This window comes from Acanthaster planci, linkage group LG09 (assembly GCF_054643075.1).
Source record: "Acanthaster planci isolate LZ-2023a linkage group LG09, COTS_SCS, whole genome shotgun sequence".
Taxonomy (NCBI): domain Eukaryota; kingdom Metazoa; phylum Echinodermata; class Asteroidea; order Valvatida; family Acanthasteridae; genus Acanthaster; species Acanthaster planci.
In genome coordinates, this window is record NC_141785.1 from 4,196,913 (window position 1) to 4,202,912 (window position 6,000).

A 6,000-nucleotide genomic window follows, 5' to 3' on the forward strand; every position below is an offset into this window, starting at 1 on the left:
CCATTTAGTAAAATCTGGTTCACGATTTGAACAGAAACCCCTGTGCACTGAACCATGTCTTCCCTGAATGACATCCCAGCTGGTGCACCCTCAGCTGTTGGGTAAAGCATGGATAATTTTAATCGTGTAAGAGCATGCACTTCTCAATGCATTTAACCAAATGGTAAAGTAAAATATGTTTCATATATTGAAGAAGAATACACAGCAGAAGAAAAATAAATTCCTTGCAGCTGTACTTTAGCAACCTCCTTGACCACATCAGTGTGGGTGGTCTGAATGCAGGGTCTGCGCCCCAGCCCTGGAAGACATTGACCATGGGAGTGGGGGGACCTTGGGAGGGTATGGCTATTAACCCAACAATTTTGGCCAGGATTGTAGATGGGTACAGAGCTTTGTCCAGTACTGTAGCGCTCTGTTTTTGCAGTCATCACCGGAAAATTTGTCATCACTGACAAATCATAGTCTTTGTTTTGGTTTTCAGTCTTGCATGATATGTGTTCACTGTAAGTAAGTCTATATATAAACAAAACCAAACCAAATGTGATGCGCATCAAGGAAAGATACACCGGTACACTGATTATGTAAAAACTGCTGCAGAAAACAGCCGTAGACATTACCTCCTCCCCGCTTGGTTCAAAGGTCACGAAGTTTCCAGAATAAATTTTTCGGTAATGGCGGAAATCTGGGCGGCATCGTCTGCACGTTTACAACGTTTTGTCTGCTAGTATGCAAACGTCAAATAAGAGTTCCAGGCACACTGGTAAGGAGGTATAGAAATGTAGAGTCTTTAGTTGTGAGTTCTACCGCTTATACAGGTGATTTAGGGTTAATTAGCCCTCAGCCATTTCAGTTGCTGTCAAGTGAGTCATTTTTATCGAAACAGACCTCACCATACGCACCACGTGTATTGTTGATATACTGAATGGCGTGGCGCGCGGCCCCAGGGCGCCCTTTGATTTTTCGCCTCTAGTGCCTCACCACTGTCACCAGAGCAATATTTCTAAACTCCGGTTTCATTATGAGTGAAATTTCTATCAAAATTCCAAATTCTCATTTAAAATCGTCCATTGTATTTAGCCGCAGCTTACAAAGTTCTGGTGAAATTTCATTTGTGCTTCGGTTTTGCAATTTTTTTTCTGAAGTGCAAAATGAACTCTTTTAAAATGCACCCAACAATGTATAAATAATTTTGTAAGTGGATATAACACATGTAAAAGCTTATTAGAATTTATCATCTTTAAAGAATTTCTCAAATGTGTATGTGAGATTTTTTGAGATTTTTAAAAGTGCACCACCTTTGGGAACACTGCTGAATTCTTGCCAAATTTCCAGATGCCACCATTTTTAATATTGGACAAAATTTCATGACACTTAAATTATTCACAGAGGTTCAGTAGAATATATTATGAATGTTACAGTATCAGTTTTTGACATGAATTTTAAGGTTTTGCAACAAGAGGTTTGGCAGTAGGAAAGTTAAGTGAAAGTCAAAGTGCGTATATGTTAGGGGACTGTACTATATGATGTACATAACATATGACCTGTGGTGTGTATTGTGAATGATGCAGCTTAAGAGAAAATTAAGATTTTTCACTCACTTCGTTGTCATGGTAGATGTTCACTAATGTCCCCACTGTGTCTTTGGCTGGAATGTCACATGAAAGGCAAAATACCCGTAACATTACTCCTTTTGAATTTTGTAGAAAAATGTCAATATATCCGGGGCAACTAAGGACCTATGAGCTTGATCTGCTAGCAGTTGGAGGCTGGCAGGGAATGAGAAGTCAAGAGTGACACTCTGCCTGAACCTCACGCACTGAATGGCAAGGTTGATAAATATATCAGATGGAAAAATTAAATGGTAAGTTAACAAGTCTGAGTCAAATCCAGTCAAAGGAAAGATCCAAAAAGTGGTTTCTTTTCAATTCTGAGAACAAGGTGTAAAAACACGTGAAATTTTCAGTCTGTTGATTGATTTCCAGACATCCTTTAGATAACAAACAATTTGAGACACCATGGTTCATACAACAGAAACAAAAGGAATGGTGGTGGCTAGCAGAAAGCCTGAGCTTGTATTGGCCCACTGTACCCCCCTGAGAACAGATAATTACATGTACATTTAGCTCATGAAGCTAATTTAATTACCATAAATAGAGACAGAAAACAAATTGGACCAAAAGCAAACACAAACAAGAGGTGATGAATAAGTATACAGTTAACATTGAACAAACTCCTACAAGTACGCGGTTGAACCAGTATTGAAGCAAAACATTTGGAACCTTATGAATATGTTTTTCTGACACAATAATTATTTCTCGCAAATAAAATCTTTCATAGGATAGAATTCTTTCATAACTTTTGACTTAAGAGGGGGAAGAGGGGAAGTCTGCTCTAAAATAAAGGTCCTTGAGGTCTAATTGTGTTTTTGGCAGTTTCGCTGGAAAGGTTGCAAAATGAAAAATTGGATATTGATGTTTTTTTATTGGAAAACTTTGCTGGAACTTAATATTTTTTGTCTCGCATGGAGTTTTACATTGTTGCAATCTCCAAAAAAATTTCCATGCCTTGGGCATTTTGGTTCTCAAGATATGAACTAAAACAGGTGCTAAAAAAAGATTTAGAGTCTCTTTCAAATTTTCTTTAAACTGCAATGGATGTGAAATAAAATCAAATGGTAGTAGAACTGGCTGGTCTCAGGTGGACATTGAGATATGTTCCAAGAAAGTGTACACCAAATTTCATTGGAATTGGTTGACCGATTTTATTTACACTGATTTGATTGAAACATTGGTTTGTTAGTTAAATATTTTCAAAATGTCCTCTCCCGAACATGGTATTTCTTCCAGAGTTTGTGTTTGAAAATTAAAACCAATTAATTGTCCCAAAAATGCTGGTATTGTTTTGGGGTCATTTACTTGAGCATTATGTCCACATAATATGAGAAATATATGACCATATCAATTTTACATCTAATTCACACTTATCAGAAATTGGCTGATTTACAGTTTCATACAGGCAAATTCACAAAATTAATTCATCAGTTTATCCTAATTTTAATAAGATTTATTGTTTTAGACAAGTTTTGGGGTATTAGAGTGTTAAGGAAAGGACACTTTTTTAAAACAAGTTTAAAACTGTCTACCTACACGAGTTTTAAACATTACACTCTGTGTTAGCAGCCATTTCATTGGTTTTACCATAGAGCTCTGTGATTTTGCCTATGAAAAATTCAGCTTATTAGGCACTGATCATGTGCTGATCACTCTTCTCTGGTCTAATTTTATAAACTTCTGAAGCATCCTTCAGTATAGCTTTCACCATGCATGTATGGACTCATGGAGCCATGCTTTCAAATGGTTTTAATCCCTACCTGAAGTCATACACACTGTAGACACCTAATGTACAGTACATGTATGAGCCAATAGTGCACTGTTAAACAAGCAATCTTAACATGGCAGAGAAACTACAAATTAAATTTAACTGGGACCTCAGGAAGAGAGAGAAATGTTCAAAAAGGGGCCTTGCAGGACAATTGTGTATTTAATAGGTGGGGAGTAATGCGAGTGGTATGCTCCCGCTCTGCAGTTGCCGAAATTCCGGCCCTCCTGCGCCTCCACTTGACAATAGGAACAAATTGAAAAGAAGCTGCATCATTAATGCCCCTTTTCAACCAAAATTCCGGCGGAAATACAAAAGAAACTGCACGCCATAGGTTTCATGGGAAGTTATTATGGTGCAGTGCGTACATTGTATGTGCCTTTCATGTACATGTACATATATACCTTTAACGTTGAAGTGTACACGTGAACACTAAGTTTGCGAGTACGGCCGATACTAGCCTGTCATATTGTGCTGTTTAACCCCGCCCATGGGTTATTCTCCTGAATTGGATGATGTGTATGAAACAAACCACTTTCAATTTTTTCGTAATTATATTACTCTAGACAATTTATTTTTTATAAAACTAACTAGAAGCGACATACCACAAGAAATAAAATGCATACATGAATATAAGGAAATGCCTTTTCAAACTGTTGTAAAGTTTGTTTGCCTCTTATCCCCCTTCAACCGTGTCTGACGTTAATGGACCTTGTCTCGCGCAAAGTTGGATCCCCGTATTCCAGCATGAAAAAATCTGAAAATTGTCCAAAGTTGGAAATCGTGGAAAATCATCAGAAGCACACGTTTTACTCTGACTCCACCACAGCCAGTTACATGTCCGTATTTGTTGTCACCACGGAAATATCTGAGAAAGCCTGAGGCAAGACAAATTACTTTCTTTCTTAATTCTCCCTTTGTCCACACGTTACTGCATGAGCCTCTTCCTGCCGAAGGTCGAGCCCCTACACCTGCGCATAAAAAGTCTGCAAATGGTCCAAATTTGGAAATCGTTGTGTCATTAAAAGAATACTTGTTGCTGTCTGCATCACACTAAGTGTCTTGCCCATATGTTGCCATTACTGAAATATTCGAGGAAGAAGTGGAATTTGTATTCATTTTCGCACGACAGGTCAGCGTGCATTATTTTGCACACAACACTTGATTATGTAATGAAATATGATGACTATGCTGACCACGCTGACTGCGCTGAGGTACTACACGTAGGTCATTCACCAGGTAACCAGCCACGGCATACATAGGCCTATAGCTGAATTTCTGTAGTTAATTTTGTTTTCAGCTTCTGCGTTCATATTTATCGGCGTGCAGAAATCTTACAGGCCGTCCAAGCTTTAATCCTAAGAATCCTTAATACTCCGGTTTCGATATGATTTGACACAGTTTACATACAACCAAGGGTTTAGGGTTAAGCAACTCTCTCGACGCCCATGTCGAACAAAGTATCTCATTGTGCACCAATACATCCAAGAGGGTGGACAACAGGCAGCAATTCCAGAACTTTGAGAAAGTACTGTCCTTCCCTTCAGGCCGTTTTACAGGGGCTTGACTACTTGGATATCAACTTTGCCAAATCCAACCTCAGCGACGCCATCAAAGCTGTCAAAGCGAGCGAAACTGATTCGTCTGACTGACCATTTTGGGCTTGGCTTGGGCGTGGTTGAAGAGTATATGGCTGACGTAATGGCTCCGGACTCTGGGGATAAAGATCGGACCAGGGAAGATGAAAAGGCAACCACTTCCAGGAAACCAGCAAGAATAGTTCTACCAGTAAGAGATTGCCCTCTCATGCACCGTTTTCCATCCAGAGCTCCTACTACTTTGCTTCTACTCCTCACCTCGCAAGGCATTTTGTCCATACTGAAGCCAATTTAATAACCGCAGTTGCTTTCAGTGCACCATCCACGGTAACGTTCAGTTAGCTAAGCCCTAAGGAACTAGATCGGCCGATGGGAACCGGAGGGTGGGACCAACGCAAAGACATCAACCCCCCTGACGGAGTGAAAGGTAAATTGGAAGCTTTTTACCGCATTACTGGAAAAACGTTTTCGAGTGCTGTTACAGTTTGATCATGCTTTTGATTCTACTCCAACCCTGTTTAAGACCAAAAACAACAGATCGGGTTTAGATACCCCAGGAAAGTCGTTCAAATCTGGTAATCGTGGTGGCACATATTCCTCTATTCATTGATGTAAGTTTCATATCCATATTTTGGTGCATTCAGGAAGATCTTCCTTTCCTATTTTTGTGCATTTCTCCCTTTGTCCCACGTTACAGGGCCTCCTCCCACGCAAAGCTGGCTTTGTATATTCGAACCTAAAAAGTGTTAAATTTGTCATAATCTTGCAATCGTAGTGGCATAATCTTGCAATCGTAGTGGCATAATCTTGCAATCGTAGTAGCATTGTAGTGTTTCTCTATCGTTTGATATACGTTTCATATCCATGTGTGCTGTAGTTATTGAATTATCCTCGGAGGAAGGCAAGAGTTCCTGCCATTCTGCTTTCTATTTTTGTGCAATTCTCAGTTTGGCCGCTCTTCCCACGCAAACTTCGCTTCGTATATTTGACCCCTAAATAGTCTTCTAATTATCCAAGTCTGGCA